We start from the raw sequence: 13,933 nt of genomic DNA, 5'->3' as shown, positions 1-13,933 counted from the left end.
GAACTACTCTTTGAAAAGCATCCAAAAATATATATACGTCAGTTATACCATCATAATAAGGCAAATTTCTTACCTCCGATGACACACAGTGCAACGATTTGGTCAACCTATTGCAGCGCATTGTGGATACTTCGTGCAGCATATTTTTCCAATGTTCCAATTCTTCATCTGAATCCGAGGTACAAAAACTTTTGTGGTCCCATGCAATTTGTCCATAAGCCATTGGATTAACCCAATCTTGGTCTCACGTTGTTATCTTATAGATCTAATCCAAATCATCATCACTCTCCTCATAGTCATGGACCGGTTCAATATAACACATTCCTTCTATAGGGTCCAATGGTATTTCAATGCGGAGCATTTTCCTTTCAAACGACATTGTTTGCTTCTTCAAGTTGATGACCCCATTCATGTCGTTAGCCAATCAATTCCCAGGAGTGCAGGATATGGATTGCTATCATCAACAATCTCTATTAGTTCAAAATCAGCCAGCGTGCTCGCACCTTCTATATCTACGGTCACCCCATGCAATTGTCCCACAAGGATAATCTTCTATTGGTTCACCATCCTTAATTGAATTGGAGACCATTGCAGAACATGTCTCCCCATTCTCTCCTAGGTCTGTTTAGGCAATACATTCGCGTCAGACCTAAAATATAAATAACTTGGTCCATATCATAGTCTCCTATTTGTGCGGTGAGCCTCATCTCATGCCATGTTCTCATCTTATGTCTGTCGATCTTTCTAACCATGCCATGTCCATTAGAAGCATTTTCCTTACTGGCACATTTGTTTATCAACTCCTGTAGTCCCTTCACAACCCTACTATCACACAATAGTTTCATACAAGTCTCTAAAAATGTGGTAAGCATAGAGGGGTCAACCTTTGTAGGTGTGCTGGTGTCTAGCAATTTCTTCTGACTCCCTGAAGTAGAGGCATCAATGAATATTTTCTTCGCTTCCTTGAATTTTTCCTTCATGCACTCCAAATCAAACCCAACATCCTTTTCTGGAGACTTGCGGACCCATCCTCCTTCTTTAGGTTGTTTTCCCTTATCATCACCAATCGTCATACCACTTCGTAGCATGATATTCACATTTGGGTCCTCCTCACGAGGCTCGGCCCTCATCATTTGCAGGTTCTGGGTAGGTTGTTGAGGTTGCACCTTCTTCTCCTGCATTTTAGCTATCAATATATGGAATTATTCTATTGCGTGGTCAAACTTAGTGTAGTATCGGCATGACGGGCGTGTCTAGCTCATACACTCCCGTGCGTAGTGTCTTGGTGTTTCGCAATTATAGCAAATAACTTGTCCATGACCTCTACCAAGTCCTCCTCCTCCTCGGCCTCATCCACGTCCCTAATATCCTCCACACATTCCCCCATCACCCTGATCTAGAGGCCGAGTTTCCGCTTGCATTCGATATGTGGGTGTCCTTTCCATCATTAATTCATAGCTTCGACAGTGGTGCTCATCGTGGCCCACCGATTTGCAGAAATTGTAGAACAATTGTTGTGGTGTCTATACAAATGTTTGCAGCAAATGATAATTGTCTATTACATGTTTTTCGACTACTTGATGAATAGCGCACCATAGTGCAGGCCCCACACTTGGGTCCTGCTGGAGCCTCCTGCCTTAGGGGCATGGGTCCCCCTATTACAGATCCATTTGGGCACATCAACCCCAACTTATGAATTGATGCTATTAGGGCCCATCAACCCCTAGTACAATTGTTACATGCCCTAAATAAGATAGTCATCAGAATTCCTACTCCCAAAGAAGTTCCATCATTGAAGACATCCAAAAACCACCTCCAAGAGGATCAGTGTAGGTAAGCCTTCCTTAGGGTGTACTGCAATGCAAACCATGCATTAATAGGGTGGTATGAAGTGCACTTAGCTCCTCTTTGACCTATGCTGGGCAAAGTTGAGCAAAGTTCCATGAGGGTTAGAAGATTCCTTATCCATTGGAAACCTGTAGAAGTTTCTTAAATGCCACATGCTCCTTTGATTTCGCCTTTGGATGAGAAAGGGAATAAGGAAACATCAATTCCCTATCCCTCATTCCATGGAACTGATTTCTAAATTTAGAAAGGCATTCATTACCTCCATTGATAGCATAACCTCTTTCACTCACCTATAGATAGATCACTCATCTAAGAGATCTGGGCTGGAAAAGATTGAGTTGCAAGGAGATGTTGGTGGCATGCGATTAGGATTGAGTGAAAGTATTGTGATATTGTTGAAATGTCTTGCTTTTCATGAGGTGAAGAAGGATTGAATTGGAAGGATGACACTGGATCGAACTTGCATTGGTTGTAATCTTTCCTCTTATCAATAAAGTTTTCAAGATTTTTCCCTTATGCTTGTGTTTATGTTAATGCATTCATGTGTATATCATGTTTTCAATTCCATGTTATTTATGAACAATAGATCATTATTTTTTGATGGTTTTTTGTTTCTGTAAGTTGGGTAGGTACTTCTCAACCAATTTAAGTATGGGAAGCTGCAGCGAAATTGGTCAAGGGGAATAACGAGCAAGTAGAAGTTACAAGTAGGTTCTCTGTCCCTTATTTTATCTATTGTTTATAGGAAAAATTATGATTGCTTTGACTGTTGTTTCTAGATCAGCTACTAGATCTAGATGGTTAAGCATTTTTCAAGAACACTAAATATTCCCGAAACAAATTGGTCACTCCACTGGGGGACGTTTCCTTTTTTTAGTAGCTAAGTATCCTTTTAGAACATTCCAATATAATGTACTTTCTGTTGTTTATTGAATTCAAGTCTAAATTCACTAAAAATTGAATCAAATTTAAGCCAAAAACACCTTTAGTATTGCTCACTGTCATCAGTGCACTGTCTCTAACTGAGACCTACGCTGCAGTGCACTTCCCGCATGAGTACAGAGCGATTCAGCACATTGTCTATCACTACAGCCTACACTGATCTCTTGAGGATCAGTTTCCCATCTAGGAGCTGAAGTTTTTGTCAATTTTCATCATTTTTGAATTGCTTGTTGAATGTAAATGATGTTTCATCTCTGAAAACTAGCCTTTCATCTCCTTAATTTAGCCCTGTTTAGATTAGGATTGGTGAATGTTTTTTATGTATTTGTTTTGTCATTTGAAATACATTATCGAAAAGTAGTTTTGGTTGATTGTTCCGTCGATAGAAAAGTGTCATGGAATCGTCATTTTCTTCAGAAAGTGAAGTGTCATAAAATCCTCCTTCATAGATAGTGCATTTGATTTGTTTTTTCATTTAAAGTGTTGAAAATCTCCACTTATTCAAAATTGAAAGTGTCGTTCAATATTCCTTGCTCTCTTAGAAGAAATTGTCATAAATCACCATTTTTTAGGAAAATGTTCTAAATCATTTGTGCACTAGTTTTTCTTATTGCATCATTCACATTGAGAGAAACTGAAAATAAATACATGCAATTTGCATTTTAGAGTTTCAGTTTGTGTGCTAAAAGGAATGTTTAGGGAATTGCATTATTTCTCTCTGTTGATTGTTCAAAAGTACTTCTATGCTCTATCCCTCATAGTTTGGATTTTCATTGTTGAAATTAAACGAATTTCAGAACACATTTCGTGGTGAACCTTCAAAGGCAATTTCTAAGCAAGATCAACTTAAAATAAGCATCAATTAATCTAACAACACTAAAAACATCTAGAGGTCTAGGCTAGAGATGTGTTTCGGCGTCTTTAAACCTAGTGGCTCTCGTTTTCACTGAAGGTTGGGTGATTCCTCCTCTTTGATCTGATAAGTGCTAGTACAAACTTGTGCTCCCTGTACCGTCGTGTATATAGTGGGAGACCCCAATAGGTTGAAATCCTTTATCCCTAGGAAGCTGAGTCTGCCACCTTACCGATCGCAACGCACTGAACACAACATTCAGGAAGATTGACTGTTGTACGTAAAGTCCTTGGTAATTTCTCTTTCATTTATCACCAAGGTGTATATTGCAGTTTTGTGATTTGTCTGGTAAACCCTCTTGTCTAGAGTCTCTAGAGTAGTCACTTTCATTCCTTTTTGACTCTTTAAAAGTAAAAGGATCATCTGATCACTTGTCCTTTCAAGCTCATTAAAAATCGAAGGCGAATAGAGTCATCTTTTTCTTTTTCTCGACTCTTTAAAACTGAAAAAGCGAAGTTGTGTTCCAGTGTCATTAAAATTAATTAACCAAGAATAACATCCTTATTCCTTAGTTGAGTTTAAGTTGATAAAGTAATCTGAAATCATGGAAGAAATTCAACCCAAATCTCGTCATTCGTGAAGAACAACGAGTCAACCGCCTTTGCCTCACGAAGCGACACCAATTCGAACAAAGCGGTCTCCTTTAACTGAGTCTAGTACATCAAGAACTGCTAGTTCTTCATCTGGGTTATTTGAAACATTTGTTTCAACAGCTACAGAGACTCCAGTTACTCCAATTATTTCTGGTACATCCGTTCCTAAAGAGAAAGTTTCATAGTTACCTGAGGACATTAGCATTGATCCTAGTGTAACAGTGACCGAGGTTGTCCAAGAACAAGTTGATACTCAATTTGAAATTGTTCAACCAGAAAGTAATTCTGAACTTGAAACAACTCCATCAAGAGTTGGTCTAGAATCTATCCCAGTTCCAACAGAAGTTACATCTGAACCAAAAGTTGTTTAGGAACCTCGCTTTGAGACTGTTGTTCATTTACCAGAACATCTGGACTTCAAATTTCAACATTCATAAGTTGTTACCCCTCCAACATCAGTCACTGTTGAAACTACACTTTCATCAACACCATAAATCTTTTACGGACCTGACGGTCAACCTCTTCCACCAGATTTGATTTCCATAGAAGAGATAGTAGAGGATTCCACACCTGAAACCCCATTTCACTTTGGAACTAGGATTAATCTTTATCCTGCTACTCCTGATTACTTTGCTTCATCTGATCATGATTCCTTGCAAGTTCCCGTTGAATATTTAGGACAACGTTTGGGCTAGTTAACTATGGCTGAACAACCGTCAACATCCAAGACTGTATCATTTAATGCAGCTGCAATAGAATCTTCTGTTGTAACTCTTTTGATGTTTTCTACCACACCTGAGTCGCACTTATACAGTGAATCGTCCGTTCCGGTTGGTTACCAATCATTGTCTGGAACCACCTTAGGGGTTGCTTTTGCACCATGGTCAACACCCATGTACTCGTCTGGAATTCTACCTGGTTTTTCTCAAATGGGAACTCAACAATTTGATCCTACACAGTAATATCAATTTGGGCAATCTAGTCATCAAAGACCGATGTATCCATTGAATAATGGATTGCCACCATATGGAGAGCAATATGTTTATTCACCATATCCTCCCTATTCTGGAGGACAACCATATGGTAATTTCCCACAATATTCAAGTCAAACTAGAATGAGAGTTTTTCAATGGAAACTAGTAATGCCGGACCAACCAAGGCTTGTGTATCCAACACAACCAATGCAAACCATGTCAAATATCCCTACTACACCTGTTGTTACTACTGTGCCACAGTCACAAGCTCAAATTATTGTATCTCAACTAGTACAAACTGATCCTTCTTCCTTGTAACCACAAGTTTCAAGTCAAGAGGTTCAAGTTTCTCAAGTTTTTATACAACAACCACTTATTTCTGGAGCCCAGCAACAACCTCAGGTTAGTATACCTTTATCTGGAATGACCCAGGCTTACACTAGTATAGTTGATCCACAACTTGGTCAATCTTTCATTACTGGGCAGAAACAGTTAGTTCAACAACCATGGCTACCGAAATTCCAACAACCCCAGTCCCAACCCCAGTTTGGACTCGGTTCACAAGCTCAAACTGGTTTTGGTTAATATCAAGCTTACTGAGGACCTAGACAACAAGGCTTTGTAGGTTATGGACAACCACAATTCCAATCTGGCTATCAACAACCTTACCAAGTTTACCAAATGCAGATGTCCTATGCTGGTATGAAGAAACCTATTGCACTGGTGATTCCATCTTATCTTGGGTATGCTCAACCTAACTTGAATCAATAGTTGCCATTCATAGCAACTTTAGAATTACCAAATTTAAACGGCTCACTAATGATCCAATTGCATGTGTGCCTTGGTGGCCGATGATTCCTCATAAGTTACCATCTAATATTCTGAAGTTTAATGGAATCCAGGATAACACCCATTGAATCATGTTATGACCTTTCATCTATCATGTTCATCCAATACTTTGAATGATGATTCAATCAGACTTAGTCTTTTCCAAAGAACACGTACTGGTCCAACTACTAAATGGCACATTGAATTACCAAGAGCTTCTTTCGATAACTTCACCATTTTAGCCACTACATTTTTGACCCACTTCTAGTTACCTATCAGATATGAGATTGGAATGGAATTCCTGACCAAATTTAAATAGACTACCTCCACCCATATATCAAATCATATTCATGAGTGGTGGCGGCGTCGTCTAATGATTAAGACATATGTTCCCGATAAACTTTTAGCTGAGTGGTTCATAAAATCCTTGCTGCCACCAATCACCAAGGATGTGGCAAAAGGAGGAGTTGTCACAGAAGAGCAAGTTATCGCTCGTGCCCAATATTTGGATTTAATTTACACACAATTTGACACGCTCTATGATAAAATTCCTGATGCACCTAGACCAACCTTCACTGTTCCACCACCTCCAAAATCAAGTAGGGACTCTCATGCCGACAATGGTGTGATCGCTTCTTCAAGCACACAACTGGCAAGAGGACCATCTAGTCAAACTCTTTCTATCTCCAATCAAACTACAAATACATCAGAAAACACTCTTGCCTCATAAATTAATGTTGTGTCATCTGATAAAGGCAAGAATCCAATGCAACTATGAGGTAAGAAAAAGGGGAAGAATAACAAAAGGAAACAAGAAAATTCCACTCCTAAGAAATCATCTGATTCCCCTACTGTGGCTAGGAAACCTCGTTATCCATGTCTGATATGTAATGACGAGCATTATACAAGAGACTATCCACATCGCTCTAAGGTCTCTAAGCTTCTAAAGACTTGAAATACCTCAGCAATGTTGACAGATCTGTTTCCAACACTGGAGACACATTTGGTTGCAACTGATAATGCTTCCACATCCCAAGTACTGATGTTATCCATTGCAAATCCACAAAATGATGTTTTGGTGTTAACAAGGAATACATATTATGGAAATATGTCGTCTTTGAATAACCAGGCTACTGATCAACCTAGTACTTTGACCTCGGCTTCACCAGAAGTTGTTCCACCAATTGTACCTGAATTGATGATAAAGCCACCAAAGGGAGTTGTACTCAAATCAACATTCAATCCTCGCGCTTGAGCAGCTCAAAACCATAATATAGTGGAAGATCTGGATCAATCACCTTCCACTATGTCAACACTCAAGGTGTTGCAAAACTTTCCCTCCCAGAAACAAGCTTTATTATTAGCAATAGGTGGAATAGATCCTATGGATTCAAATCTTATGGTTTTTAACCATGCGAGATATACACCACATTTACTGGCGCAACTAGTTTTCCTAATACAAGTAAAAGTTCTCAATAAAAATGTTCACCGAACTATTATTGATGAGGGGGCATCTACTTGCATTATGTCCATGAGCTGCTGGAAAACTCTTGGTTCACCACCCTTGTCACAATCACCAACTACATTAAAAGCTTTCGATGGAAGAACATACACTCTGTATGGGATTTTGAGTAACCTGCAAATTGAACTAGGGGGAGAATAGTAAATGTTGAGGTCGAGGTAGTTGACGGAATCCTTGATTACAGCATTTTAGTAGGAAGGCCTTAGGTATATGCTATGGCTATTGTTGTTTCCACATACTTTAAAACGATTGCACTTACCTTCAAGGGTGGAATCACAGTCATTGATTAGCAAGCCTTCTTTCCCAATAGTTCACAGGCTACGGGAAGCATTCTGTTGATACACAGAAGCTCACCATCGCTTCAAAATGTTAGAGTAGGTCTCCTTAAAGATCCTTCCCTGATGGGCACTTTTACCCTCTAGTCACCATCTTGTATCACGGAAGTGGCAAGAGTGGAGACTTGCAACATGATTTCTTCTACATCATCTAATTTTAAGAAGATTTCCAACTACTTTTAAAGTGATGGTTATGGCGTGGCAATGCTGCCAAGCCCCATTGAATCGTTATAGCAGTCAATCTTTCGGGCTTGTGCGGCAAACCCTAATTCGCACTCAACAATTGTATGGGTAGATAGGTCATTAGAATATGGTACCTCTTCAGATCCTTTTTCGCATATACATTCTACGGATGAAGGAATCATCCAATCAATGATGATAGGAGAGACGCCATGGGAAGATTATCATCATCATTCCCACATTCAAGATGAAAATGAAGATTATTCAAATGAACTCAATCACCCATTGATCATTGATTTCTTGTTGAATTCTGTAAATACTATAGATTCTGAGCGTAATTTGTCTAACATAGAAGAAACAATTCCTATAAACATTTTGACCAAGCCTAACATTGTAGAAAACATTCATGTCAGCAAATCTTGTTCTCCATTGGAACTAGATAATTACTGTGCTCTTTTTCGCGAATTTCAAGATGTCTTTGCATGGTCTTATGAGGAGATGTCGGGCATTGACTCAAGCATTGTTGAACATGAGATTAAAATGTACCCTGATGTCAAACTAGTATGACAATGGCTTTGACCTGTTCATCCTAAGAAAGACGCTGCCATTAAAGTAGAGGTTGAAAATTTTTTGCATGCTGGCTTCATTTTCCATGTACCTCTTACTGATTGGGTATCTAATATTGTTCCAGTGATGAAAAAACAAGGGACAATTCGAGTGTGTGTCGATTATAGGGATGTAAACCAAGCATGTCCAAAGGACAACTATCCTACACCTTTTATCGACTAGATTATTGACGAATGTGCTGGATGTGAAATCTTTTCATTCATGGATGGATTTTCTGGTTACAATCAAATCAATATCTGCCCACAGGACCAATCAAAAATTTCCTTTATATGTCCATGGGACACATTCTCTTATTGAAGCTACCTTTTGGTTTGAAGAATGCAGGGGCTACATTTCAGAGGGTGATGAATTATGCCTTCCATGGCATCAAACACTTTTTTCAACCCTATCTTGATGATTTGCCTGCTCATTCGGGGAAACGGACTGATCACACACAACATTTGAGGGCAATATTTTTATGATGTCGACATTACAAAACAAGACTCAATCCACACAAATGTGTGTTTTGTGTTAGCTCTGGTCGATTGCATGGATTCATAGTTTCAAAAGACAAAATTCAAATCGATCCCATAAAGGTTCAAGCAATCCTTGACATGCCTCCACCTTCAAATTTGTTACAGATATAGAGACTTTAAGGGAAGGAAAACTTTCTGAGGAGGTTCATTCCAAACTATGCTAAATTAGCTAAAGGTTATACACATCTAATTAAGAAAGGGGTACCCTTCCATTGGGATCAAGTTGCACAAGCTTCTTTTGATGTTCTCAAAGATTCCCTGATTAGAGCATCATTAATGTATGCACCAAACTATCAAAAAGACTTTTACCTGTATCTCGCCACTGTAAATACAACCATTGGTATGGTTTTAGTTCAAGAAGAAAGTGGAACTGAACATCCTATTTATTATTTGAGTCGTAATCTCAATGATACAGAAGGAAAATATTCATATGTTGAAAAGGTAACCTTGGCAGCTAGTCAAGCCGTACAGATATTTCTTCATTACATCATCCTTCGCAAAAATACCATTGTATCAGATTGCAACCCTATGACATACATTTTGTCACGTCAATTGTTGGGGGGAAAATATTCTAAATGGATAGTTATCTTGTAGGAGTTTGATTTGGAGTTCATCAAATCTAAATCAAAGAAATCTCTCATCTTTGCCAAGTTACTTTGTGACCTTCCCTCGTCCTCCAATGATTTCACATCAGAAGCATCAATCTTGGATGAGTCTCTGTTTCTGATTTCGTCAAGTGATCCATGGTATGGAGATATACTGGTATTTCTCCAGACTCAAACCTTTCGGCCTAATACCTCTCACTCTGAATAATGACGTACTCGATATCAAGCCAAATATTATCTGATCATTGGTGATACACTTTATCGTCATGGTGTCGATACCATCTTACATAGGTGCCTTACTCATGAGGAGGATGAAAAAGCTTTGAATGAATGTCATTCAGGTGCTTGTGGGGGGCATTTATCTAGTTACACAATTGCACAAAAAAATCTACGAGCTGGTTACTTCTGGCCATCCATATTCAAATATTGCATTCTTGCTGTCAAAAGTTGCCATGCTTGCCATATTTTTTATCGTAAAACTAGATTACCACCTGCACTGCTACATCCAGTCGTCGCTGCTGGCCCATTCGTAAAATGGGGCATTGATTTTATGACATGTAACCCCACCTTGGTTGGGGGGAATGGGTATATTATAGTCGTTGTTGACTATTTTACCAAATGAGCCGAGGTGATGCCTACATTAAACAACAGTGGCGAAATGGCTGCTCTCTCTTTTTTTTTAACCATGTGGTTTCCACGCTTGGTGTGCCACAAGCTATAGTTACAGATCATGGATCGCATTTTTGCAATCACATGATAGTCGAATTAACTACCAAATTAGGACTGTCACATGATAGTTCTACTCCATACTGCTCACAAGCTAACAGACAAGTTGAGGCTATCAACGAATTCCTTTAGCACATGTTGCAAAGAATGATTGGAGTCCATAAACAGAATTGGCATTTAATCCTGTACTCGGCTTTGTGGGCATATCGAACCTCAATAAGAAATGTGATTGGATTTACACCTTTTCATTTAGTGTATGGTTTGGAAGCGGTCTTACCAATCCAATGTGAAATCTCATCCCTCAAACTCGCAATTGGCCTGCTACCTGACACTTCTGAAGAAGAAGCACATTTATTGGAATTAATCCATCTCGATGAAACCTATCGTGATGCCGCATTGGCTAACGAGGCGCATAAGAAATGCATCAAGGCACAATATGACAAGAACATTAAACCTCATGTCTTCTCAGAAGGAGACCTGGTCTTGCTTTACGGTCAGGATTCTGACAAACTAGGAGCAAGAAAATTTGAACCATTATGGATGGGCCCTTATATTGTTAAACTTGTGTTGACAAAGGGAGCGTACGAGTTAGTGGATTATGATGGGAATCTATTGTCGCAGCCCTGAAATGGGTTGTATCTTAAACGTTAGTATGCTTAGTTAAGTGTAGTAAAACTCACTGTACATATGCTTTGATTGCATTTTTGTGTGTTAGTTTTCTTTGGGAGTTCTTATTTGGTTAGGTAATCCACTTCACATTTGTTGCAGATGTCGAACTTTTTAGAACCATTTGTTGGGTATGTCGAAGGAGCTAGTCATAGTATGCAAAAACTATCTTCTACAACATGGGCCATTTTTCGCTCCCAGCTACGAGTTAGTGAGTTTCAGAGGGATATGTATTGGTCTATCGACAAACAATATCGCTGAGTATAGTGCCTTGATTGAACTCCTCTCTAGTGCCATTTCACATGGCATACACCGAATGATCATTAGGCTAGATTCACAACTGGTCATACTACAGCTTACTGGCATCTATATCATCCAAAACCCAGCAATCCATCGCATGTTCCTTAGAGTTCATATTTTGGAAATGTATTTTGAATTTATTCAATATCAACATATTTCCAAAAATTTAAACACATTAATTGGCTCTCTAGCAAATTACGTGTTAAATAGACATTTGCGACATTTGTAAAGAAAAAAAAATTTCAACATCATTTGAATAGGATTGCATCACTTAACCATAATAAAACTCTGAAAGTCAAATAGATAGCTGTAAATAAGTTTTTACAAATAGTTTTTGTTCGAGACAAAAATCAATCATCTAACCCAAAAACCCAAAAATATATGCAGAAAATATCCCAATAGACTAGTGTTGCTGATGATAGGTCACATCATGTGCTATCATATGCAGGAGTCTCATCCAATGACTCAGCATGCCAATAGAATGGCGCTGAAATCACATAGTAAGATCCTAAATTCGGACATCTAGAATACCAAGGGTCAAACCCTCTATGTGATCCTGTAGCTCAGCCAAGGTCTCCGCTAAATCCAAGTCCCTGAGAACTGCCCTCCCAACGGCTCTCTGAACTGGCGCACCTACCTCCCGTTGGCGTACCACAGGTCAAACAGATCCAAAATTTCATACACATACAAGCTTATTTAGTCTTGGTAACAATCTTAAAACAAAAAAAAGTAAAAACTTTAGGAAGAAAAAACATTGTGGTCAAACAATTTACCAATGGCACTCCACTGTGCCCCAGCTGGCAACACCAGATCTGGATCACCACAGAAGTCCATCCCTGAATATGGATATTCTGAGAAGGCCATCTCCTGACGGTCGAACCACTCAAAGAAAGCAGAGGAAAATGAGATTAGTGACTGGCTGGGATGTCTAGCCATAAGGTCCACCCACCTCTGCATCCGTGGGTCTCTAGGTCCAGGAGCTCCCAGTGAAATGTGTTGTGGATGCATGAGAGGGATTCTCTCCGAGGAAAAGGAAATCAGGATAGACCCATAACCAAATTTTTTTGTCTTTCCAGTCTTCACCTTCGTCAGTTGTTCCCTCATAGATGGAAGAATTGCCTCACACCAGTTGAATACCTTTGGTTCCAAGCACTCTAATGCATACTGCATATAAGATCTGTTTGCCAAACATAAAGTTGCACTGCCAGCCAGTTTGGCAAGAGTGAAAAGGATTTCTCTCAATGGAGGATCACTTACATCTTGGATATTAATCTTTCCATATCTACTGGGTTGAGATCCTTCTTGACAGAACTGATGAATATAATCTCTCACTGATTCACCTCCTCTGGTGAATCCTGACAATGAAATGGTGGCACCCCGCCTCGATAAACTTGTTAGAAAGTAAATGTCCTCGATGGTAAAGGGGATCACTTTGCCCCTAATGTGAAAAAAATGGTCAATTGTTGGAAATAATACTGAGAGAGGGGGGTGAATCAATATTAGCAAATCAATAATCTTTTCATTTCCATTATCAGATTCGTATACGCTACTTCAGTTAAGGCAACCCGCATGTATACGCAACTGTGTTTAATGCAACTAGCGCATATCCAGTAAACTTATGATTCAGTTAGTTGATCTTTAATGAGTGCATCAGAACATTATTAACCATATAAATAGTAAATAGGTGCAGTAAAACATAATAGATCATCACACATAAGAAGCACATATGAACACCATGATATAAGGTGGAAACCCAATGTGGGTGAAAACCACCTGCTGTAATCGTCTCTATCTTCCTTTTAATAAGAAACTTCTTTTACAATTTTGTATTGGCGCAGACTCATAGCAGTATGCAGGAACCCACCTGCAAAAGGCTACAACCTTCTCTCATTCTCCAGCTACTACTGGAAGGGAGCTACAACCCCCTAGCTCTTGTACTAGTACATAGGTGCTGATCTACAGAAGGCTACAACCTTCTCTTTTCTTCTAGGGACCACGTTTCATAAATTTTCAAACTGGACCCATCAATACAAAACAATCACTACTGCAATATAACCATCAACCCTGAATCACCCTACAACTGAATCACTAAAACCCTGTCATCGAAACACACTCACCATAACACAGAGTAGAGCACAGAACTCTGCAACAACTACTAGAACCAAAAACAACCTCAAATATCAAACATCATAAAGTATACGCTAGTTGACTGTGTCAGACCAGTGTGTATACGCTCTTTCACCAAAGGGAACTTGCATACAGATCTGAAAATAATTACTTATACCCTCGTTGCAATTTTCAACTTCAGATATACCCAGAACGTAAGATATAAAGGATAAGACATGCGTTAGTATTCAGA

This window comes from Pinus tabuliformis, chromosome 4_1 (assembly GCF_031772625.1).
Source record: "Pinus tabuliformis cultivar Carrire ecotype Pingquan chromosome 4_1, CPIR1, whole genome shotgun sequence".
NCBI classification, from domain to species: domain Eukaryota; kingdom Viridiplantae; phylum Streptophyta; class Pinopsida; order Pinales; family Pinaceae; genus Pinus; species Pinus tabuliformis.
This window is presented reverse-complemented; position numbering follows the sequence as displayed.